This window comes from Pieris napi, chromosome 2, assembly GCF_905475465.1.
Source record: "Pieris napi chromosome 2, ilPieNapi1.2, whole genome shotgun sequence".
NCBI lineage: Eukaryota > Metazoa > Arthropoda > Insecta > Lepidoptera > Pieridae > Pieris > Pieris napi.
The window spans coordinates 10,152,446-10,180,069 of NC_062235.1; the positions used below are offsets into that span (position 1 = coordinate 10,152,446).

Below are 27,624 nucleotides of genomic sequence, written 5' to 3' on the forward strand. Positions count from 1 at the left end.
ATAAGAATAGAGAACAAACAGCAATCCCATTATGTTGTTCCAGTGTAATCCAAATGAAACGTTGACACTGAGCCGGCAGTACTGAAGGAAAATTGTAAGATCAAATTAGGTCTAGCTCCAACTCCTCTCAAGAAAGGAATAATCTAGTTGTTATGAAATGAAACATAAAGAATCTCTTTATTAAGTTCAGTGTTTTGTAGTGAGCTGGAGAAGATTAAACGCAAAAATAAAATACGTAATGTGCAGTGTTAGCGTAGCATGGGATTCTCAATCTTAAGGTGTTTTAATAGATTGCTATTATATTAGTAACTAATAAAGCAAATAAACTCTTGCACTTTATGGCATGTCGTAGACCTATGAAAAAAATAAAAAATAAAAAATTGGCGATTAAAAAGAGTGGCGGAGAGTTTATTGCCAGTTCTTCTCTTCCGTTCTTCGCCCTTGATTTGAGAACTGGCACTTAATGTAAAATTAGAAGCATTTATATGTATTTCTTTACAGACATGTCATAAGTGTACAAAGTGTTACCAATATGATTAAATGATTTTTGAATTTTGAATTTTGATTCTACGACGTGTATCAGGCCTTCCCAATAAACTAGAATAATTTACGAAGATGGTTTTCAAACAAACGTAAGTATGGTATATATAGTAACTAGCGACCCGCCCCGGCTTTGTACTACTGGACTTCACTTAAAGTTTATTAATTATATAGAATTTTCCCTGAACTATGAACTAAAATATCGGGAATTCAAAAAGGATCGTCTTTATAGAACAAAATCCATTAGTGCAGTCCCGGTGGAGTCGGTGGTGGCCTTCCGTTTCGGAAATTACATTAAAAAGCAATACTTTCCGTTCGATAAATGTTACTTTGAAAATGCAAAGAAATATTTCCTTTGGGAACTATTCACCATTCATGCTTTTTTATTGAGTGAAGGATGGCTTGAGTTACTTGTTTGTATTACTTCAACCTTAAAATGGTAGTACTGTTAAATGTTTTCTTTAGAGGAGGAGAGGAGTATACAGCTTTTTTAACAAAAAGTGTCCAATTGAAATGTTCTCAATGGCTAATTGTTGTTGGCATTTTTAATTCACAATTATATTAATAATAAAATGTTTTCACTATAATAAATACGCTTACTCAAATTTTTCATATCACGTTATCATGCCATAACGCCATCTTAAATTCATTTTCATTCGACGAAAATTGAATACATAAAACGAAATCTACAATTTAAATCCGCCATTGAAATTGTCTAGGCAATTTGCGCCCCTTAAAAATAGTTATAAATAACGGAACCATAAAATGACAGAAAAAGACTGTATATTTACAAACCATTTCAATTGACGCCAATTCAGACGATTGAATTTTTAACGCGGTAATCCCTCGGGGGCTGGAGAGGGTGGGACCAGACTGAAATGTAAATAACCAGGATAAAGATCCAGGATAATCAGTCCAGACCCGAACAGGCGGTAAGCAATTTAGTCTGGATTAATAGGCGATTCCCTTGCATCCCTAAACGAATAATACACTATTTGTAAAGGAGTTCGTTGATCTAATTGAATAAAGTCTGTTGAGGGTTCAAATTTGCTTCAAATCAATTTGAATGGATAATGTGACTGCATACTTGAGATCAAATGGGTATTACTTGGAATGTGTTTCGTACTCCTTATTAAAGATTATACTTTTTTTTAAGTTTAAGAATATATAACAAATAGTATACCCAAAGATTGCAGGTGAATTATACTTAAACATTTTGTAAATATGTTATGCGTTTAAAGCCATTATGAGGGACTGATGGTCTAAGATTCCGATATACAACGACCTTCACCGAGATGCTTATTTAATGAAACGTATTTTATATTTAATTTAATATGTCAATAAATATAATCCATATGGGTTGCCTAGCAAATTTCAGTCCAGAGTATTTTAATTAATATTTAAAAAAAAATATTTTTTTAAACATTTCACCGGTATGATTATTAGATAAATTCTATACCAATCGAAAGTATGAAGCCCATAGAATATGCAAACGTTAGGTTGTTTTTAATCAATTAATTATTTATGTGTATATTTTTTATGTGACACTAAAGTATATATACATCTTTAGTAAAAAAGAAAGTTATAGTGATACATGCATAATACTACCCTGATTAAAAATATTGATTGAAATAAAAAAAATTACTACATGCAAATTACAAAAAAATTTTTTTTTTTAAATATTAATTAAACATACTCTGGACTGAAATTTTCTAGGCAACCCATATGGATTATATTTATTGACATATTAAATTAAATATAAAATACGTTTCATTAAATAAGCATCTCGGTGAAGGTCGTTGTATATCGGGATCTTATACTATGACGGAGATTACTAAGATGAATAAAGTTTTAAAGTATTTTCTTACAAATCCGTAATATAACTTTGTTCTTCTATTAAATTTATTACTATTACAATTTTCCACTTCAAAGGAATAACGTGGTTTAAAATACACAGAGAATTAAGACTTTGAACAAAAGAAAATCCGTCACGTATAGTTATGTCATTAGTAGTGTAGTATTATTTTCATTAAATGCATACTGCCACTGCCGGGGGACGTACGTGAAGGGAATTGACAACATATAAGGCTCTTGTTTTAATGTAATGTGCATTGTGGTTTTAGAATGATTTTATTAACACATGATGAATAAAATGCTCAAGAATATATTACTTTACCATCTCCAAAATATTGTGGGCGATTAGAGAAGATTACAAAAAGTTATTTATATTTTCCTGTCCTGAATGTACAAGTCAACCGCTTAACCTATTTAATTAGCATTTCACCCGAAAGCTGCAGACAAGAGCTCGTGAAGGCACGTTAGTATATATTATGGGTTTCTCGACTCTTCACCGGAGAGCGACCTGTTTGGGAAGCTTATGGGGGTGGTATACTGTGGTTTCAGAGTGTACCTGGAGGGGATAAGAGGGTAATGCTACCCTATACTGTAAATTTTGTAAATCTTAATTGTATTTTATTGTTTTTAGTCAAGTTTGGCCATTGAGCTGTTAATAAATAAATATTATTTCAGCAGCGCTTTAATTCCTTATATAGCTTCGTAACTTAATATCTGGCTATTTGTAAGAACACGTACATTTAAAAACCAGAAGGGAATTTTTCACGTTCGTATTTTGAAAGTATTTTTCCAACGGTATTATGGAGGGACACAATATTGCAAAGCCTGACAAGGGTCAAGCTCGTTACAGCGATCCGCTAACAACGTAGCTACATAAAGGAAGATATATGGAAAAATGTTAGGTAAGACTTGTTTGATCTTATTTCTGTGGTTTTAAGAAAACCTTATTAACACAATTAGGGATTTCGATGTCAAATGAACTCTTGCTGTAGTTTATTACACGCTTTATATTAGCTTCACCTGTATGTATGTATGTATGTATGTATGTATGCGCTTTTTCACAATAATACTAGTATTTTTTGTTCATTACCATTTTCAGCCTAAATTAGGAATTATTTTTCACTCTTTAGTTTGCGTTTAAAAGCGTGTTTTTTAGTTTTTTTAAACTATTATTTATAGAATTTTCTTTTCGGTATTTGGTGTTACGCTATCATTAGGTTAAAAATTTAAATCCTATGGAATCAGATATAAAATATAAGTATAGGTACGAGTAGGTAGACATCTATTACAAATTTTAACGAAGAAATTGTGTAATACATATCCCTTAATACAATAAAACAACTTATTTAAATAAACTTTGTAAATATGTGTTTTCTTTCTTTTATTCTTTAATGTGAAGTTAAAATAAAACGAAATGGTTTAGGTTCTAGGATTTATCAATGTAATATTGTTGTTATGACTTATGATTGTCAACTTGCAGTTAACCGGACAACGACACGTCAAACAAACCGCTAATTGCATGTCAAGACTTAACCGTTGTTTAACCGTAAAAATACAAACAAAATAAAATGTATGGGACATCGAAATATACTATCTAATACGACGTGCATTAATGTTCATCAGATTAGGTCAGATTAACATAAAACCAAGCTAAATTCTATAGAGTATTTGGTTACGAAAATAGAAACAAATACCTATTTAGTATTGTCTTTTATTGACATAACTTTTACACATTTGATAATAAAACAATTTTTTAACGGATTGAAGTTATGTATTTACAATTATTTTTCATAATTTTAAATTTAACCGACGTTTCGCGTGCTTTAACTGTGCGACTAAAATATGGTCGATACCATCTCCGGGGAAACAAATAATACAAATTTACAGATAATACAACTTTTTCTACAGCTGTGATACTTTTTGACATTCAACACCTTTTGTCTTCAGTCACCGTGACCACGCACGCTGTAAAGCACGCAAATCGTCGGTTAAATTTAAAGTTATGAAAAATAATCGTAAAAACTTCAATCCGGTAAAAAATTGTTTTATTATCAAATTACCTATTTGCTCATTAGGACAGTGACATGACGCACTAATGTCTGTAGGTAACCAACTGAGGTACGGGTTTGAATAGGCAATATGGCCTATTAACTGCAGATTGTTAGCTGGAATTACACTGTAATACCACTAATTGTGGGATTAACTGAGATGACATTGCGGATGCGCATTAAATATTGCATATTGGCATTGCAAGGTTTTTATTGAGTCTATGACTATTTTATCTTTTGATCGGATCAGCTTAATATATAATTTCCGAATATTTGCCGAGTTTCATATTTTGTTTTGATAACATATAATTAATTTAAACTAACGAATGTGATTATACCATATCTATATATATATAAAAGAAAGTCGTGTTTGTTACAACACTTATAACTCGAGAACGGCTGGACCGATTGCCATGGTTTTTGATTTGTTGGATTTGTTTCCGTCCCGAATAGCAGAATAAGCAATGAAATATCGGATAAGTTATCGAATAACAATTAATTAATTTTACGAATGCAAAAACCATATGGTGCCATCTGTTGACAAAACTACGCATCATTTTACGTCGAATTCGTGTCAGTTCAATTCCGATCTTGAGGTGAATGAGGAGATGCATAAAGGTGATATCAGACGGTTCACTCGAATGATTGTTCACTCGAGTGAATGCTTCATTTTTTTTCATTCTATGTTCACACGGCTTAGACGAAATGATACAGAAATGAACATTCATTGTTCTTTCTTTTAAATATGTCATCGAATGAAGTCGTACGTCTTGGAATTAGTTTAATTTGTGATCATTTAATCAAAGAGTTGACAAAAAAGAAGCAAAGAAAACGTCGACGGTGGTGGGTGCGACCATGGATTGAAAGAAGAAATTTATTAGGAGCTTCCAATACATTGTTGAGAGAACTAGCCGTTGAAGATCCTGATTCATATTGTTATCATCTTCGAATGGATGAAAGTAAATTTAAAGAAAAGTTAAAAAAAAGTTATAACTTCGTCGACAACGTGATGTCCGTCGGCTACAGCCCTGCGATTCTGTAACTCACTTCACACACCCTCAGCGCTGATTTTTGCTGTCAAATCGTTCGTTTCGGTGTCATGTTACAATTTGGTATTCTGTTAAACAATAACCGCGACAAAAGCGCCGCTCAAATGAGATTGTTCACATTTGGAACTAAAATTTGGCACTGCTACACTTACGCTCCAAAATTGTTATATATATAAACATTAAGCTTTGTGAAATTGAACTTTGTTATTGTTACAGAAGGCCCGTTTCCACTTTTAAAGTTTAAACCTCTATTTCAAGAAATAAATGATGTAATCCATTAAAAAATACTTAATATAATATCTATAGATGGCGAAGAAAATGTAGGCACGAAACGACCAATTGGTTTCTCGGCGTTGGTTATTATCGCTTTTTTCCAATACTCAAGAAATTATATGGTATTGACGAAACCTAGAACATATGCTGCTGAGATGAACGAAGAGTCTAGTAAATACTAAATAGATGATCTAAGGTAAACATTTTGATTACTTTAGCATTAAAAATATAATTATTATCCTAGAACCAATTTTTCGATGCAGTCTTGATCATGTCTTGTCTCCAGCAGAGATAAGTCGAACAAAAAACGATAAATAAGATAGGTAAATATTGTAATATATTTGTATTTTTCTACTATACTAAAATTATAAATCTAATAATTTCAGAGATCCCCAAATGTTCAAAATTCCTGATAGAAAAATACATTCTGCCTTTGAAGAAGAAGAATATTACATGTGTATCATACAACAAGGCCCCTGGATATAAAAAGACACAATAGTGCAGACATTTTCAAATTATTGAATTTCGACTATCCTTCAATTTATAATAAATGATAACACACACAATACAATACAATTTCGGTTCCTATATTTTTATAAAATATATTGATATAACATTAAGGTTTTGGATAAAAACATTATTCTGCTTTACACAAGTATGAAATACCATCATTACATACATGATGGTTTAAGTACTTATTAAGCTTTTTTAAATTTATCGTCCATAACTATTACTTTTTACAAACTAATTAGAAAATATTTTAAAATAAATATATTTGTCTACAAAATAAAGTAGATGTTATTGATTAGCTCTATGTGAGGCTGGGTTTTAATTAGTTTTTATTATACTTAAGTTTGTTTTACTGAAAGTTATTTTGTAGTGTGTTAAAAGTTTACTATAATCATTAAATTAAATGTTTAAGTTATTATATTGTTCTTTTATTCACCTATAAAGTAACATGGCTTATATATTTTTCATTTCGGCTTAGCTATGTATTTAACTCGGTTACTACGTTTTCTATAGGCAGTCATTAAATAAGTGGTAGATTTAATTAATCATTTTATTAATATAATATTATTAGATACAAAAAAAAATATTATGAAGTACACAATTATCTTAAACACGGTAATACAATTTTTCATATAAAAATCATAGTTGTCCAAACTGCATTCAAAATAGATTAGTGGTCTCGGTTTAATATCTCTTCTTAACATTTCAATAATTGGTCATTTTCTTCCTCATTCTTGACAACTACCACTGATGGCTGTAATACAATGATTATCTGTTGAAATTGTAAATAGGGAAATGTGGTAGGTCACTGTACTGACACAATAATATTGTATAGCAATTTAATTATTGTAAAGTTAAGGTAAATAATAAAAAAAAACTTGCATAAAACACACAAAAACTTATATATGGGATATCTTTGTATTTCTAAGTAAAGTATCTTAAAAACAAGTTTGATAATATTATAACTAAGCCAAATATTATTAAAAGTTTTATGGTAACAAGGCTTAGTAATTTCGCACAGTATTTGATTCAGTACTATGAATAAAAAAAATCTTGAGCAAACCTATATTTAGACTCAAAAATCCAAATCCAAGTATGTACTTTAAAAACAATTATTTATTAATGAAACAAATCCAAGACCCATAAAGGGTATGTTTAGTTTTAAATTGTAGTCAGCAGCAATAACTATCTTTTGATTGCTTCATTAAATAAGTTATGGCTATGTTGTTTCCAACATTTAAAATTAACGTTGATCACTCTAAATGGTATGAATTTGAGCAATTGAAAGCTTATATATTTGATCCAACATACCTAACATGATTATTTATACTTGTATTCTGAAATCTGAACAATTAAATTAAATTCAACTTGATCAGTTAAAATTAATACTTCTTATATTTCATGAATGGAATTTGAAGTTAGGAAACCTAAAAATATTTTTTTATTTGACATTTTTAACCAACAATTTCATTATTCTTTACAATGTCGCTTCGATTTAACCTATTACATTTGACTTCAAATTTGCCATCAAACAAACAAACTTTGTTAACTGTTTTACTAGACACTACTTATTCCTATTTATTTACTATGATAGTTATTATATTTCTAAAATAGTTTTAATAGAATTCAGTTTTTATGAGTGTTAGTAAAAACATAGGTAATATTGTTGTTGTGTGTTTGACCTCTGAATCACTTAAAAAGGTTGCAATAGTAGTTTCATGGCATCTAAAAAGTACCAACACTTGCACTTACACAAATGAATAAATATATAAACACTAATTTTTCTTCTTTATAGATAGGTACCCTTTTATTTTATAATTACTCAACAAAATATTATATGAAAACATTGGTATTAACCTTGGTTACCTTTAGTAACATTTTGAAAATTTAAAACACCTATCCATCCTGTTTACTTTGAATCCGTAGCCCATTTGCTGAGAGAATCACTTTTAGCGTGACATCATCTTTTATCTTTTTGTTAAGATAATATTCTTAAATTTTTTACAATATATCCAGATGATAGGTATCCCTTGTTTCGTGCTGAAACATAATAAATATTTTTAAGTTTCTGTCGCTCATATACACCACGGCTGGTCAGTTGTCGGGTAAATACGAAATATAAACTCTTAATTGGAAGTTATAAACAAAATACGTAATTTTGTTTTATTAAAAATATTTTGCTTATGTATGATGAAAATTTTGACAATTAACTCTTTTTATAAAATAATAGTTATTCCGTGAGTCCATTACGCAGTAACAGCGCTCCCTTCGTCACTGACGTAATTTTTGGAATCTCATGGTATTCTGTTAAGAAATTTTACATTACGTCTTGATAAGTGGAGGGAGGTAACCTAGTGAGTTGTTGTCTATTAATATCGTGACAATTGACTCATTTTATTTTATAAAAAGAGTTAATTGTCAAAATTTTCATCATACATAAGCAAAATATTTTTAATAAAACAAAATTACGTATTTTGTTTATAACTTCCAATTAAGAGTTTATATTTCGTATTTACCCGACAACTGACCAGCCGTGGTGTATATGAGCGACAGAAACTTAAAAATATTAATTATGTTTCAGCACGAAACAAGGGATACCTAACATCTGGATATATTGTAAAACATTTAAGAATATTATCTTAACAAAAAGATAAAAGATGATGTCACGCTAAAAGTGATTCTCTCAGCAAATGGGCTACGGATTCAAAGTAAACAGGATGGATAGGTGTTTTAAATTTTCAAAATGTTACTAAAGGTAACCAAGGTTAATACCAATGTTTTCAGATAATATTTTGTTGAGTAATTATAAAATAAAAGGGTACCTATCTATAAAGAAGAAAAATTAGTGTTTATATATTTATTCATTTGTGTAAGTGCAAGTGTTGGTACTTTTTAGATGCCATGAAACTACTATTGCAACCTTTTTAAGTGATTCAGAGGTCAAACACACAACAACAATATTACCTATGTTTTTACTAACACTCATAAAAACTGAATTCTATTAAAACTATTTTAGAAATATAATAACTATCATAGTAAATAAATAGGAATAAGTAGTGGCTAGTAAAACAGTTAACAAAGTTTGTTTGTTTGATGGCAAATTTGAAGTCAAATGTAATAGGTTAAATCGAAGCGACATTGTAAAGAATAATGAAATTGTTGGTTAAAAATGTCAAATAAAAAAATATTTTTAGGTTTCCTAACTTCAAATTCCATTCATGAAATATAAGAAGTATTAATTTTAACTGATCAAGTTGAATTTAATTTAATTGTTCAGATTTCAGAATACAAGTATAAATAATCATGTTAGGTATGTTGGATCAAATATATAAGCTTTCAATTGCTCAAATTCATACCATTTAGAGTGATCAACGTTAATTTTAAATGTTGGAAACAACATAGCCATAACTTATTTAATGAAGCAATCAAAAGATAGTTATTGCTGCTGACTACAATTTAAAACTAAACATACCCTTTATGGGTCTTGGATTTGTTTCATTAATAAATAATTGTTTTTAAAGTACATACTTGGATTTGGATTTTTGAGTCTAAATATAGGTTTGCTCAAGATTTTTTTTATTCATAGTACTGAATCAAATACTGTGCGAAATTACTAAGCCTTGTTACCATAAAACTTTTAATAATATTTGGCTTAGTTATAATATTATCAAACTTGTTTTTAAGATACTTTACTTAGAAATACAAAGATATCCCATATATAAGTTTTTGTGTGTTTTATGCAAGTTTTTTTTTATTATTTACCTTAACTTTACAATAATTAAATTGCTATACAATATTATTGTGTCAGTACAGTGACCTACCACATTTCCCTATTTACAATTTCAACAGATAATCATTGTATTACAGCCATCAGTGGTAGTTGTCAAGAATGAGGAAGAAAATGACCAATTATTGAAATGTTAAGAAGAGATATTAAACCGAGACCACTAATCTATTTTGAATGCAGTTTGGACAACTATGATTTTTATATGAAAAATTGTATTACCGTGTTTAAGATAATTGTGTACTTCATAATATTTTTTTTTGTATCTAATAATATTATATTAATAAAATGATTAATTAAATCTACCACTTATTTAATGACTGCCTATAGAAAACGTAGTAACCGAGTTAAATACATAGCTAAGCCGAAATGAAAAATATATAAGCCATGTTACTTTATAGGTGAATAAAAGAACAATATAATAACTTAAACATTTAATTTAATGATTATAGTAAACTTTTAACACACTACAAAATAACTTTCAGTAAAACAAACTTAAGTATAATAAAAACTAATTAAAACCCAGCCTCACATAGAGCTAATCAATAACATCTACTTTATTTTGTAGACAAATATATTTATTTTAATATATTTTCTAATTAGTTTGTAAAAAGTAATAGTTATGAACGATAAATTTAAAAAAGCTTAATAAGTACTTAAACCATCATGTATGTAATGATGGTATTTCATACTTGTGTAAAGCAGAATAATGTTTTTATCCAAAACCTTAATGTTATATCAATATATTTTATAAAAATATAGGAACCGAAATTGTACTGTGTTATCATTTATTATACATTGAAGGATAGTCGAAATTCAATAATTTGAAAATGTCTGCACTATTGTGTCTTTTTATATCCAGGGGCCTTGTTGTATGATACACATGTAATATTCTTCTTCTTCAAAGGCAGAATGTATTTTTCTATCAGGAATTTTGAACATTTGGGGATCTCTGAAATTATTAGATTTATAATTTTAGTATAGTAGAAAAATACAAATATATTACAATATTTACCTATCTTATTTATCGTTTTTTGTTCGACTTATCTCTGCTGGAGACAAGACATGATCAAGACTGCATTGAAAAATTGGTTCTAGGATAAAAATTATATTTTTAATGCTAAAGTAATCAAAATGTTTACCTTAGATCATCTATTTAGTATTTACTAGACTCTTCGTTCATCTCAGCAGCATATGTTCTAGGTTTCGTCAATACCATATAATTTCTTGAGTATTGGAAAAAAGCGATAATAACCAACGCCAATTGGTCGTTTCGTGCCTACATTTTCTTCGCCATCTATAGATATTATATTAAGTATTTTTTAATGGATTACATCATTTATTTCTTGAAATAGAGGTTTAAACTTTAAAAGTGGAAACGGGCCTTCTGTAACAATAACAAAGTTCAATTTCACGAAGCTTAATGTTTATATATATAATTTTTTTCGTAAAATAATGCTGTATTGATAAATATTATTTTATAAACTTACCCCAAGATACATATAGATTGTCCTATGTTAGAATATTTTCACATAAAACAAGTTTTAACTTCGCTAAAAATGGCTAACTCACTGGTAAATGACGATTTCAGCGAGGGAAGAGCAACTTTTAATTTGACGTACAAAATGTACATTTAAATGAGATGAGATGTCAAATGGTATGTATCAGAATACCAAATACCAACAATTTTGGAGCGTAAGTGTAGCAGTGCCAAATTTTAGTTCCAAATGTGAACAATCTCATTTGAGCGGCGCTTTTGTCGCGGTTATTGTTTAACAGAATACCAAATTGTAACATGACACCGAAACGAACGATTTGACAGCAAAACTCAGCGCTGAGAGTGTCTGAAGCGAGTTACAGAATAGCAGGGCAGTTTATCTTTTTTTTAATATTATTAATTTTATTTCAAACGTCGACCATTTTGTTCTCTATTTTGTTTTATTAAAAATATTTTGTTTATGTATGATGAAAATTTTGACAATTAACTCTTTTTATAAAATAAAATGAGTCAATTGTCACGATATTAATAGACAACAACTCACTAGGTTACCTACCTCCACTTATCAAGACGTAATGTAAAATTTCTTAACAGAATACCATGAGATTCCAAAAATTACGTCAGTGACGAAGGGAGCGCTGTTACTGCGTAGTGGACTCACGGATTAACAGTGAGTTACAGAATCGCAGGGCTGGACTCGAAACAAAATGGCCGAATCCGAATGAACGTTCTCTCAGAGTTCAGACCGTTCATTTCTCGTTCATTCGGAGTGAGAATGAAAGATACCGGATGCCAATATCCAACACTGTTGGATCGGTTCACTAATGAATTCATTCGGCACTCGTGTTTCATTTTTTGTTCAGACATTTCATTTCGAGTGAAATGTACCGAATGAAAGGTGAAAATGAACAAAAAATGAACCGTCTGATATCACCTTAACCATGCTTTGATCCTGATCAAAAGATGTTGGATATCAGAAAGTGCTTAATATGTAGTATCGCCATATTGACGCTAGAGAGAAGATGCCTAATGTGTAAAACTGCCATTCTTCTTTCGCAATGGCAAGCAATAAAACATTTCTGTATTTGCAAAAAAGTTGTATTAATGTAATACTTAACATTAATGAAATCCTAAAATAAGTTAAACTAAAGTAACAACGATATTATAAAGTTGTAGGGCGGAACGAAGTTAGCCAGGTCAGCTAGTATAGGTTAAAATAGAATACATATGAATCACTTTTTATAGTTAATGTCGTTATATTGTTGTAAGATTTATTACACAAGGAGTAACATCAAATAAACTATTTCTACTAAAATATAGTAATATATACTTACGCTGGCATATTTTAATCAAGTGTATACATTTTCATAAGAAATCATACATCGGTGAAGAGATCCCCTACTTGTCTTGTGGAAGAACTAGAAATATTAAAAAAGTAAAAGTAAGGACATACTAGGAGTTATATGTTATTAAATGACACGCAAAAAACCATTGTACAAAAATACTTCTTAAATAAAAAACCTTCTAGCCAAACGATAAAGAAACCAAAGACAAAGAACGTAAGTAAATATTACGCAATCCCGTGGCCCATTAAATCGCGTCCCACAAACAATAGCCACAGATAATGTGATATATCGTTCAATTTGTCGGGTATAGAATCGAATGCTGCCATAAGCGCAAGCAATTTCCCACTGATCCATGAAAAGTGATCGAATGTGGAAAAGGCAATGTAGGGGAACCCTCAAAATTAGAGTTGAAGCTTTGACACGTGGTGTGCATACAACCAGGGATTTGTTTCGAACTATTTGAATACAGAGAATTTTTTCAGACAGAGAATGATTGCGTTTTTGTAACGGGAAAAGTGGTGAATGAAATATGTTATATGACAAGGAAACTAACAAAATAGTGTATGGTTTTAATTTGGGTTAAATAATAAAAAGATAGAGCAGTGTTGGTATTGGCTTCAGCGTGCGACTCTCATACCTGAGGTCGTAGGTTCGATTCCCAGCTGTGCATCAATGGTATTTCTTTCGATGTGCGCATTTAACATTCTCTCGTACGGTGAAGGAAAACATCGTGAGGAAACCGGCTTGCCTTAAACCCAAAACGTCGACGGCGTATGTCAGGCACAGAAGGCTGATCACCTACTTGCCTATTAGTTGATAGTGATGATCATGAAACAGATACAGAAATCTGAGGCCCAGACCTAAAAAGCTTGTAATGCCACTGATTTATTTATTTTTTATACTTTTTGCACAGTTCTTGTCAGTCACATTTTTAAAAGTAATCGGGATAATATTTTCTCAGGACTTTGATTATTACTTTCATGTATATTTAAAGCGTATAATGGAGCAGCGATACATCGACTTCAATAGACCAAGAAACTTGTACATTTAACGATACATGTCTCCCGCCTGGTTTCAAATGGATTCCACGAACACAGCGTGAACGGCACTTGACACGACAAAGAAAAAATACTATTCCAATATTTATAAGGATTTTATTCCCTCATCTTTAAACGGAGGAAACGTATGTTATATTAAGAAATAGGATTTAGACTTTTAGGAGTGTGACTATCTCGATCCTTAGTTCATTTGCTAGTACTTGTTATTATAACATTAAATATCATTAAAAAAAAAGACTTGGTTGAATAACTTTTATTACCAGAATGTGTTCTTCAATATTTCAGAATAGACAAGCAATTAGAACGTAAATAACGTTTCTGTTCTATATATCAGGGCAAATCAAAAATATAAATAAATATAACAAAAAGTAAAAATATAAAAACCGGTTTTTTAGAATAGGTCTGGGCTTTAGATTTTGGTATATATATTTCGTTATTTATTTGATTTTCTTATAGGAAGGTAGGTGATCAGCCTTCTGGGCCTGAGATTATTCGAGCGATTACTATTATAACACGAGCGAGTGTTAAATGCGCATATAGAAAGTCCATTGGCGTAAAGCCGAGGCTTGAACCTAATCTACGACCTCAGTGATGATGGTCGAACGCTGAATCCACCAGGCCAACATTGCTCCTATATCATTATAGGAGTATAAGAACTGATTAGTTAGTACAGCACAGTAGTTAGGAATTGAAGTTTTTTGTTTTTTAATATCATTTTGTTAACTTTCTTTTGTTTTATTTCGTGTTATCAGTAATGCAAAAAATAATTCGACAGACAAAATCACGAGCATATACCCCGTTAATCACTTGAGAATTCTGCTTCAACAGCGAATTCTATAAATCTAGTACATTGTTTTTATCCCTCTGTGCATTCATTTCGGTTCACAATAAATAATTCATACAGCCATCCGTATTCTGCTTCTGTACCCAACAACATGCACAAAAAGTATAGGAAATGCCTTATATGGTGAGACACGACACAATGTCAACTGGCTCATAGACAGCTTATAAATGCCATTGAACTTGAATGGCAGTATTATACAATGTAGGAAATGTTATAAAATAAATGGACAATGTTTATTAATTTTCCTAACTACAATTGACTTTTCACTGTATATTTTTGTTCCAAGAAGATTACAATTTCATTTAAAGAATCAAATTCGAACATCTGTGTTTTGCTTGGTTGACTGATCAAGTTTATTATGTCTACCCACAATTTTGTTGCTGTTTTGTTTTGTTATATTATATATGTACCTACATATGTGCGCTCTAATTTCTAATTTTTAATCTTAGTTTTAAATATTGTTTCTCAGTAAGTGAATTATGTATGCAATTCTTATGAGAAATAAAGTTATTTTTAAACCATATTAACACTATTATTTATAAAAACTAATTCGTAGTTGCAATCGTCTAACGTCCGTAACATCTATCTCTTTTAATCAAGGCGTAAACACAATTTGACAGTAAGAGACATAGAAGGACTTAAGTTCGATTTAATAATAAAATAAAAATCTTAGTGTGCTATTTTCGGAAATGTTTAAAAGCTCGTTCGATTTGAGTAAAATAATATATTCCTTAAGTTATATGGCTTACGCAACAGCTTTATTCCATTAATAATTAAGTTGAAACCGTATCATAATAGTCTATAGTTTACGATAGTAATTGAGTTAATAACTTTGAATATTGAACCTTAAATATTCGTAATACGCTTGTGAGACGAAGGTCGGCATGAATTATGTATGGCTTAATAAGTGTGTATTAAATTGTAAAATATATGAAAAATTTAATTTAAGTTTTTTAGCGTGGAATCATTTTATTGTCTTTGTTTTTTTTAATTAACACGTTTGTCCTGGTGTCAAGACGAATAGTTATGTCTACTGATTATTTACGTCTGTGGCGAAGATGTAGTGTCACCTACCCAGTGGCTATTATATTGCTTTTTATTTATTTGAAAGAAGTTATTTCTACTGATTCACTTCCTGTACTATTGTAGTTCGATTTTTAAATGTAATGTCACACGAGTTGGGCGGGCGGGCCATCATTTATATAGTATTCGTTCGTTCTGATATACTAAAGTAAATATAAATACAAATTACATCACCAATATTCGTTATTTAAATTTTATAATTTATGTATTTTTGTAACGAAAAAACTTAATAACTGGACCGAATTCAAAATTTCTTTCACCATTAGGATAATTTTTGATGAACATAAGCTATTTTTTTTTAATTTAAGAGTAAATATCTAACCTTGCATCCTGCGGCTGTAATTTGAAGACTTGGGGTAGTACTTTCCAATAAAGAAAATGTTTGCTTTGTAATCATTTGGGAAATTATAAAAAGATACAACGAATATAATAGAAATCACAAAAGACCAATTCAAACATCAATTTTCGATATCTTATATCGTTCGAGTGCTTCTGTCTGAAGTACTTTTGTATTTTAGGAGATAAATATTTTATATCCGTTTCTATCTCCGCTGTTTCGGATGGTATTGGCGAAATAGTCGAATCGAATGTGTGATAGCTTAGTTCCAACTTTCTGTTGCCTGGCTTTTATTATGTATGGATTCGATATATTTATCATAGTTTAATTGTAGATAGCTTTTAGAGCGTCTCTTAGATATCCTCCTAAGTAGGCTGACCGCTGTGTTAAATAATAGAACTTTTATTGTAGCTAAACAAACAAATGAACGGGAAAGTTAGACCCTAATCAAACTAAACAACTAATCAAGATGTAGACCTAGTTTAGTTAGGATTCAATGCGAAAATACCCGTGAATTACCATCAAAAGTAAATCTTGTTCTATAGCCAGTATTTCAATTAACAAGAGGACTTGTGAATTCAGTTCCAATTTTAATTGGTTACATGAAAAATTCATTACTTGACGATACAATTGGCATCAATTGGGCTTCAAACTAAATATACAGATTCAAAATCAACGATTTTTTAAATTTATACTTCATAAGTTAGCATATATAGAAAGCTTAAGCTTACATTACATATTGCAAGGTTGATTATCTTTTTATATACGTTAAACATTGTAAAAAATAGCAATGGAAATGGATAAACTTTTCCGAAATCGAACAATAATTGTTTTTTATTTATTATACACGGCGATAACATCGTTTATGGGTTATATAAGTATCGATAACAAAAGAATGGGACCCATATCCCATCGGAGTCTACTTTCATACGGTTCGCTATTTACCGCTTGTCGCAAATCGATACGCGACGCAGATGTACAGACTTTTCGAAAACTCTTTCTTGTTTCAAATCCTCTGTTTTGTATAAACTAAGTTATATATAGCTTTAGATTACGACTTCACTCAAATATATTTAAGTCTCGTAATATTTTTTTAGGTCCTTAAAAAAGGTCAATAGAAGGAATAGAAGTGTTAACAGGAAGCGAATGGAGAAAGAAAGACATGGATATTTGGAAAAAGCTGGAGGAGGCCTTTACACATGAAGGGTTTTCGGTCAATTGTACTGAAGGAACGACATTAGGATAATAAGAAGATACGATATTAGGATAATAAGAAAAAAAAAACTATAAAAAACTAAACTGTACATTTTTGTTGTATAACTGTATATTATTATTATTATATTTTTTTAAGTATACTATATATTTAATAGCATTATTTTTGTACCATTTTATATATTCTCTGTATTAAATATTAGCTTGATCGGTGATGAGCAACTCTTTTAACCCAACAGATCATGGCAAAATAAATTAAATTTAAAGTTTTTTATAACGTTAAATTTCAGTCAGAGATACTAAACATATAATACTCGAATTTTATATTTAATCGTTTGACTATATTGGTCAATAAATAATAAACTTTGATTTTGTTGCCTTAGGAGTAGAGATTCTTAGGCCGTGAGGTTCCAGTGCACAGGCGCTAGTTAAAGATTTTTGTTGGCACCTCGATGGAACCGGTGACCCCAGAGCTGGGAAATTCCTCGCTCAATGAGTATGTATCACTATACAGCAGGAAATGTTGCCAGCATTAAAGGATCACTGACACAGGGAACAAACTTTTTATTCTATTTATCAATTTTTAATTATTATTATTTCTTAATAAACAAATGAAATAAAACGAAAGAGCTACGCATAAACGTAACTAAACACAAAATGAAAATTGGAAAGCAAGGTAATTGAATACCTTTGTACGTAAAACGAGCTCTACACATGTCAAAGAAACTCCGCGACATAAAACAAATATAAAATCACTCTCGGACACTTTCGTCTAGACTTTGTTGTTAAAGTTTGAAGAGTAAATTAGATCTTGTCTGGATGTAACTGAAACCGTTGTTAGCCTGCACTTATCGAAATGTGGTTTGTTTGTGTCCATAAATCTAAAAATCGTGACGAAATACCGAGAATCATGATATAATTTCATACCGGCACCTGTTGTTCTTTATCAGACATCGATTGACATGTTGTACGTCATTTTTCTCATAGTTTTGCGGTATTTTTAAAGATATCGTTTAACTGTATGTCTATATTTTAGAATAAAATGACATAAAACCTAATATCAGAAGACTTTTTTATATTAATTACTATATATCATTAGATATAGTGTTCTCACAAGAGCGGCAAAGTTATCTCTAAGACTGATAGCACCTACGCGCGTCATTTAATGCTAAAATACGACCAGAAATTTTGATGTATATTCGGAATCAACGGTTGAAAATACATTCATTGCCAGTTTTAAAAATACATTTGCTTCTTAAATAATTTTTAAATGCAAAGATTTACATGACATTTAACTACACGGTATAATAAACATTACCTATTCAGCAACTCAGTACATAGGTACTGATGCGAGTTTACACTTTAGTTGTTCTACCGTAGTGTAATGGAAACATACGAAGATTTCGTATAATACCAATGGGAGTTGAAATGTAGGACTTAGAATTGCACATAGTGACACAAAGCTCTATACTGTACGAATAACATAGTCTGTTGTAAACTGTAAACGGCTTCGATATAGAACATTTCAAAAATTTAAGCTAAATAAAACTGATAATTTAGTTTTTCTTAGGCAATTTGGTGATCGCATTGTTGCACACCCAGGTTTCAAACCTAGGATTTTTTTAGAAATGAGAGGCGCACTGTAATAGAGAGATTTGTATCTTAGTTAAGACAGTGGTGAATAAGGGGACAAGTCTTTTATTAATACTAGCAAGTTTTTAAATAACTTTTTAGAATTTTGTATTAATACTGCAATAACCAATACCAAAGTAAAATAGTATATATGTGAAATGCACTTCACGTACGAAATAGATTCCTTGCATCAATACTCGTTCCAGTTCAATCTACAAGGAAATTTACGGTCCCAGAACTTCAGCTAAAGCCAACTAGCAACAACCTCAAGCTTAAATCCACATCAAGGAAGGATGTTTTGTTACGTCACCGAGCTGATGCAAAAGCATTTTAATTTGCATTTTGATTAAACACAGGCGTCTGACAGCCGGCAAGGATGCTTCGCAACTTGTCTGAGAGCGAGGAGCGAGAATCCAAGTTTCCATTTATACAATGTTTATTTTGTAATAAAGCATTTTATATAACGAAGATTTACTTTTATAGTTACTGTCTGGCGAAATAAAAACCCTTATTGTTTTTGCTTTATGTTTTTGTTGTTATGTAAGAGCAGTGTTGGCTTTGTCAGCGGTCAGCGATTCTCATCCGTGAGGTCGTAGGTTCGATCCCGGGCTGTGCACCAATAGACTTTCTGTCTATGTGCGCATTAACATTCGCTCGAACGAAGGAAAAGATCGTAAGGAAACCTGCTTGCCTTAGACCCAAAAAGTCGACGGCGCGGCGTGTGTCAGGTACAGGAGGCTAATCACCTACTTGCCTATTAGATTGACAAATGATCATGAAACAGATAGATAAATCTGAGGCCCAGACCTAAAAAGGTTGTAGCGCCACTGATTTTTTTTATTTGTGTTGTATAAGAGATTAACTTTAACAATGAGAATTATAGGAAATTAATTGTGTATGTGTGTCTAAAACCACTACCACGTCAGTAATTAGATGCAAATTGCTTTGCAGAATTTGCTATTAGCTAGCATAACCATAAAGTGTGTTTGTTTTCATGCTGAATTGTTTAATAAGTGTGGAAAAGTGGCTGAATATTATCATTAGCGTTACAACATTAGGAAATGTAATTTTGTAGCAATTAAAAATATTCTTACAATGATTGAGTTAATGCGTAATGATAAATATAGCACAACTGCGCGGCCAGTTCTATACATTTGGCCAGTAAGTTTTTAGCGCTAGCGCTGTATATAAGTTGTACACTAATAAATTGTCTTAACATAAACTCCTCATAATAGTAACACAATGTGAATATGAAAGTGTACTTCGACATCAATTATTTGTTATTACAATTGAGCCATTGTGAGTTGTCTAAATAGCTTGAAATTGCAATTTGTCATACGTATAAAGGAAACAACAAAAGCAATGTCTTGGTATTGTGCTTGCCTTTCACTACTTGCTTTTGTAGCAACTTCATCTGCAGGCACAATTCGTAGAATCTTCAACGTAATTGGATTTTGTTCTATTTTTAGCTTTGATTATATTCAGTTGTAGTGTAAGTGCTTTTACAAAAGGATAACTTTTTTCAACATTTGTATATTAATTAAGGTCACCTTTTTATCCATGGCTTGGTAGTTAACCTTCATGTTATTTTATCTGGTGGTGCAATTTCGACAAGACAGTAGGAACATAAACTTGGTCATACTTATACTTACCTTTAAAACGTCAATGAAACGAACACAGATATGCCTCTCTCTCTGCATTATAACGGCGTTGTTGCGATTAAAACCTGAGAAAGTCGTTAAAAAGTCGTGCAATTATTATATTAAATTTTATTTAATCTATTACTCTTAAGGTCTTATGTCCCGTAGACGAGACATAGGGCATCCAAAGTAGACAATCAACCTGATCGGTCTTTGGTAGATTATTTAACTTCAGTCCACGTCTTTCCAGTTTTTTTCGCCTAGGCAATGATGCTTCGTTGACAGGTCTGTTTCGTCCATGTTACCGGACTGATTCCAGTCGAGAGCTTGCTTGGCTTGAATCCTTCCGGAGTGCACTTTCGGCGTTTTATAGTCCTATCGATTGCATCCCATAGTTGATAGTTGGAGATTCCCTCGGGCCAGAATATGCCGAAGTTTTGTTGAAGACAGCGTTTTACGAAGACCTGGAGACCTTGGTGATCTTTGTGACTCTTCACGTTTCGCAACCATACCACCAACACGGTCTTTATGTTGGGTCGGAAGATTTTGAGCTTGAGCTTTGAACTTCCGCTGCAAACTGGCCGGAGACAGAGTTTTGTGATCCACGCATATGAATATATTGAACCAATTAATGTATTTTAAAGTGGTTTTACAGTAAATATCGTCACATTTAAAAATAATTGTCATTCATATTATTAATATAAACAGGGTTAAAAAACTAATTAGAACACTACAAAGGAAAAATGTACAATGATACGAGGTTTGAAAATAGTATTGTGACTGAAATACTGTGGCTTCTTAGAAATTGCGACAAACGGTTTGTTAATATTAATTAAAATTTTCTCAGTTTTTGCTGAAGAGCCTTTTGTGTTTTTGAAGTTTATCTAAGAAGGTTTATGAAATAAAAAAGGAACGTAGATAAAAAAATAATGCTGGTTTAATATTTTCTCAATTCGATTCAATCTTCTAATTTTTTTAAAGTAAAAACTATTATAGCAATTATTAATATCAAACATACAAAATAAATCTTTCACATTTTATGATTATGAATGTCTATGAAAATGAAAATTCATAGTAAATCTCTGGATTATTAATTCGAAGAAACATTTAATTTTTACACAAAATGAAAATTTTCATCGCATAATAATTGAATCAGCTTACATCAATCGATACAGAGCAAAGTTCAATTTTTTCATTCGATTCGCCTTTAAAATTGTTAACTAGCTACCTTTTGTGTTCCCTTATTGTTTCACATGAGTTGATCCACGTTTGTTCGATCTAATTGCTGCTCAGTCAGGGCTATTCACTGGAACAGAATCATATTGCAATAAACATGTAACATGCAGATACAATAGAGCGAGTATAGAGCTAATATTTTCTATACATAATGTTGAAGCACAATATTTTAAACTTGATTTATTTATAAAATACTTAAGTATCAATATAGTGAAATTTAAATGCGTAAATTTAATCATACTTCTTCACTTATACACTCCAATAATACGGAGGTTTAGGGGTTAATTCATTTGCGTTTAAACTATTTTTGGTTCGAAATTTAAATCTGTGCTTAATCTGTTCGAAATTTAAATAAAACACTGTGCTGTACTGACTGCTCCATACATCGTTATCGGGATTTTAAATATTATTATTAGTTATACGATATTTACATGTATTGCGATGCGTATATGATAACGAATGCTATGTTAAGAATTCCATAAACGTCCAATGGGGCATTTGGCTTAACTGTCTTTTTCTACCAACCCGTAACAATTGCTTTTTTCCTCTTAATTGAATTAAATCTTTTATACGCTTGGTGCGTTAACTTACAAACCACTATGGTAACTAATAAAACTACATAAGTAAATGAAGAAAAGGCACCTTCTGGATAGTGCGTGCTCTCCATTAGCCCGCATCTTAACATCCGATTGGCCAAATACCCGTGCAGTTGTATAATTAATAAGAAAAATACATTTACCCAAATTGTTTACTTATACCCACACAAGCGAGATGTTAAGCTCCTTAGAGTGTGAAAACTCCAAACTAGCTATCTGAAAATTAACCCTTAAGCATATTCAGTGAGAATAAGTTCTCAAATCTACCCGAAGCCTAGATTAAGTTGGCTCAAGCGACTTGGCCCAGCCCGACTTCGGCTAATAGTTAGCCATTAAAGTCTCAACTGGATCATATAAGCCCCTGTAGATTTCTGTGACCTACGAGTTTCAATGGATTTTAGCAAGTGTACATTTGCATATCAATTCTTAACAAGACCATAACGTCTACATTTCAATAAAATAGTGTAAACACACGTGGATAAAGTCACGTTCATATAAGTAATTTAAAAATGAAATAAGTGCTTCGCCAGCCCAAGTGGAAAATAGGGTGATGCTCTACAGTATAGAGAATTGAGTTTGCAATTAACTACTAATAAAAATACCTTTAGCCAATAAAATGCTAGTAAATATTGAATGTGTGCGTGATAGGTTATGGCCGATTTACCAATAAAATAATAGTATTTCCGGAAATAAAACAACTTTTAATTGCGAACAAGGTTTACACAACAAGAATATGGCTGTATAAACACATTTCATACATAGTGGTGCCATCTTGTAGCAACTATGGAAATTACTAGTTGAATTTTCAAACTTATTTCAACAGTGCGTGAGATTGTACTTGACGGGTAGTAATGCCATTAATTTTGACTGTAACTATGTATTAGAGTCCTTTGTGCTTTCTGTAAACAGTTTTGGCTAAAATATGTCAGAGTAGACCTATTTAGCCTTATGGGCCGTCCATGTATTACGTAAGCACTATAGGGGCGAGGAGGGGGGGGCGAGGATGATTTTCTTATTTAGTGATTACGTAAACAGTAATTATTTACTCTTTTACACATATTAACCACACATTGTCTATGCTTGAGAACGAAATGCATTTTCGCGGATTCCTACAAAAAAATTATGTACTGTTATTTTTGGGAGCTTTGCTTACTTTACAAGAGGAGAGGGGGGGGGGATAAATTGCAGTAAATCTGCTTACGTACTTGAACGGCCCCCTAGCATATACAGATAAATTACGATAATCTAAAGCTTGAAAGCCGTATCAATTGTGCCACCGATGGGTCACAACGTAATCAATAGCGTTCCTGCACCAGTACTCTGTAACTTCCGATAACTATAGTGATTGCGATCGGAAGGTTGTGACATCAGCACTAAGGATATTAAAAACTACATGGAAATTGTAATAGACGTCGCTTTCGAAATCGCTATTGGAATTTATTGAGTATGATCGCTGGTCCCGATTTCTATATTTACGTAACGTTTTACGTAATATGAGGTTTGCGACGACAGTAGGATATAAAGAAATATATCGAAGTCATCCCTAGATGTGGCCATAAATACCTTTATGATGTACTGGGATAGTATTGTCTTTTCTTGTCATAACTTTCACACATTTGATAGTAAAACAACTTTTTACCGGATTGAAGTTATGTATTTACAATTATTTTTCATTTCATTTTAAACGTCGGTTAAATTTAAAATTATGAAAATAGATGCTTTAAAAAATTAAACCCAATCATTTAATTAATAGAAGGCTATATGATAGTGCCATAACGATAAAAGAACGCTGAGGACTGTATTCATTGACAGGTACCGTGCCACAACGCATCTATGAAAAGACATTTTCGTCATGAGTGTCCAATAAAAAACAAAAAAAAAACTAGATTACAAATTTCTTGTGTTAAATTTGCACTGAAGCTTCACGTGCTTCATTACAAGTATAGTATAGCAGTCACTTGTTTATCACTTGAAAATTAAAATGTATAAAAAAATTGTGTCTGAGTGTGAGGAGTGTTTTATTAACTTTCTTAATTTTGTACATTATATATCATACTTTTCGTTTTAATAAGTAAAATGATCTCAATTAATCGATCTGATGAGAGAATTATGTAACAATTTTACGTCAATTACAGTTTTACTGAAGTTCCAAAGTCCAGGATCCAATATCATCCCTCCAGTAATGTGCCTCTAAGTTGCGCTTCAAGAGGTATCTTAGAACTTCACAGTTTGTCGATAAATCCTCTAAATTATTCCGCTCGAATAACTAAAGTGAAGTTGATGTTAACCTTGGCTAATTGTTTTGTTTGTTTGAACCATCAGTTTTGCGATAAAGTAATTTCTGAACCAATTTCATTAAATTCGATATTAGCAAAATAAGCGAGAAACATTTTACTAACTAAGACTTTGTTTATCAAAGAAATTTGATTGTCTTGTGTCTTAAATATTAAAAATCTAATTCACATAGTACGTTAGTATAAATATCTTATAAATAACATTACGTTTCGGTATTTATTTGCACTCACGAGAGTTATAAAACATTCAATGACTATTTTAAGAGTAATCGTTTTGGTTAGTGTTGATCCAAGGCCTCAAACTTTGGTGTCATGTGTTCGTGATAGATTTTATGTATGTCCGTAGTGAGTACTTGCCTTATTACCTCGATATTATCATCATTGATTGGAGAAAATTTCTTTCGTATGTTTAGTTACACATAAATATTTACAGATGAATCGTGATAATTTATATTAAAACTGGCGTTTGTTGTCAATTGTTTTATTCTTGTATTTTTTGTTGCTGTTATCTAACGCTACTATTACTGTTTTTGATTAAAAATTAAAAAAAAATTAGTATTCGCGATTTTTCTATGAAACAAAAAACATTAACACGTGTGAGCAAGACCCATAAATCTACCTACTACTTGAATGGCCAAGACTCGCCAAATGTCCGTATTTTTTTTACAAATGAACAAGATTCAGATATTTCTAATAATTTTAACATCAATTTTGGCTGACCTTACAAAAAACATAACGAAAACTGAAACGTTTTTATGTTTCCTTTGCGTAATATTTTGAATAGAAATTGAACAATTTATTCTCCTTCTTTAGCCTAGACGCATTGTATTTATGTACTATCGTGTCCCATATTATGTGAAGGGTCTCAATCTCATGAATATAATATTGTACTTGAGATGTAGTGTATGGTTTATTGACCTTATAACATTATTGCGTTGAAATGCGAATACATGAATCCGAATGAATAACACATTTTCTGAAGAATGATTTTCCGTATTTCTAATGTGAATGCGCGGTTTTATTAGTACTATGTCTGCTACCAACTTACTCTGTTAGTGAAGGAGAATATTATTAAGTACCGCAAATCTAGATCTAAAAAATAATGACGTGATTTTGCGCCCGACACAAAATTCTATAAACAAATGATCCTTGAAATAGTCACAGATATTTTGAAGAACGGTTATAGCGGATAGTATCATTATGTTTTAACACGTTCACTGCGCCATCATTTTTAAAGAACTTTCAGCTGGTGCGTTGGAGACCTAAAAGATCTCGTAACAAGCCTATCCCCTGGTGCGTTTGAGACCTAATCAGTCTCCTAAAAATACACTTTTGAAAATAATTTATATCTTCCAAAAAACAATGACATATATTTTGAATTTTTTGTGGGTGAAAGATAGCTAATTGCTTTATATTTTGCTAGGTTCGCACGCAGTTACGACATTTGAATAAACTACAAATACCAAAAAAAAATTAGATATCGATTGTATCTCGTACCGCACCCGAAGATAGTTCAATATGTGTAGTAAGTAGTGATGGGAATAAAATAATATCTCAGTTATCGATTCTAAAAGTTTTATTAATTATGCAAAGTGTTTTTCATTAAAACATGGTAAGCACATTGATTGCTTGTACATTACGCGCAAATGGTAACAATTCGTTTAGTTTTTTTAGAAGCGTCAGTGCTGTTTAACTGCGTGTGCTCCAACGAAAAAGGTTTATCGTTAAATATTTCATAATCAGAATCACTGTCATTATTAGTCAATGGGGGGCAAATTTGAACATTTTCCAAAACAAATATTTTACTGGACGATGCAGCAGTATAATCCGGCGTTGATTTTTTGTTAGAAACCTCAGCAATAAAATAGGTTTTTTACACTTTTTTATCATACAAAAATAATCAACACGCTGGTATATACGCGAGTGTTATTTCCAAAACGTGCCCGCGACTTCCCGAATGTCGATTCTAGGACAACACTAAAAATCCCATCCTCCATCTCTTGCGTCTACGAGGCGTACGATTTCACGAGTACCGACATATCTCCTAACGCAAGGAATTAAAATAATTACAAAACTGTGCGTTAGGGACCTAATCCATCTCTAATTTATTTTTTAATGTCCTTGAATTCAGCTTTAAGTAGGAAGCAAATATGTATATTTGTCCTGTTCATCCTTAAAGAACTTTACAAGTTAGACCCTCCCGCAAGGAGTGAAAAAACACGATTATGTTCAACGCACAATACAAAAGTCCTGCAAGAGATCTGATAGATCTCGTAACGCAGCGAACGTGTTAACTAAAGCGGGCCACAGACGGGCCGCATGTTGCAGTCAAGACCGACTGCAATATGAGGTTTGCTCAGAAACTGCTCGAGCGGTCCGTGTATTGCGAATATGAATTTAGTATGGAAACTGCAGATCGCCGTGCGGCGACCGCTTAAAGCAGTCGGTATCGGCTGCAACATGCGGTCCGTCTATGGCCCGCTTAAGCACTCGCTTTGTCAGCGACTAAATTGTTTTCATACTATTGCTATAGCAGCCATAGAAAGACATTCACACACACATTGACAGACAGACACATATAACAAGTTATTGAATACAATTTATTTTTAATATATTCCACCGATCTTTTTTTGCGAAAATTTCCTTTTTTTATGCCATTTGGATAAAACAAATATCCACTTTGTTAAATTGATACTAAAGTCTATTTAATTTGAATATATATTACAAAAATATACTTAGCCGTAGTCGAATTATAGGTAACTTACGACAGATTAGTGTTATATATATATA

At 31.5% G+C, this 27,624-nt stretch overlaps 3 long non-coding RNA genes across 3 annotated transcripts; 1 reads left to right on the plus strand and 2 right to left on the minus strand.

Annotated features, from left to right (window-relative positions):
- Window positions 1-6,998: 6,998 nt before the first annotated feature.
- On the minus strand, window positions 6,999-8,334 carry LOC125062413. The gene is made up of 2 exons (XR_007119265.1): window positions 8,132-8,334; window positions 6,999-7,028 (listed from the first exon to the last, which is right to left on the minus strand). It is a non-coding gene; the product is annotated as an uncharacterized LOC125062413 (long non-coding RNA).
- Window positions 8,335-8,686: 352 nt separating this feature from the next.
- LOC125062409 lies at window positions 8,687-10,171 on the plus strand. Its single transcript, XR_007119264.1, has 2 exons — window positions 8,687-9,038; window positions 10,142-10,171. It is a non-coding gene; the product is annotated as an uncharacterized LOC125062409 (long non-coding RNA).
- Window positions 10,172-10,965: 794 nt separating this feature from the next.
- On the minus strand, window positions 10,966-11,589 carry LOC125060234. The gene is made up of 3 exons (XR_007118817.1): window positions 11,549-11,589; window positions 11,201-11,445; window positions 10,966-11,010 (listed from the first exon to the last, which is right to left on the minus strand). It is a non-coding gene; the product is annotated as an uncharacterized LOC125060234 (long non-coding RNA).
- Between the last annotated feature and the right edge of the window lie 16,035 nt (window positions 11,590-27,624).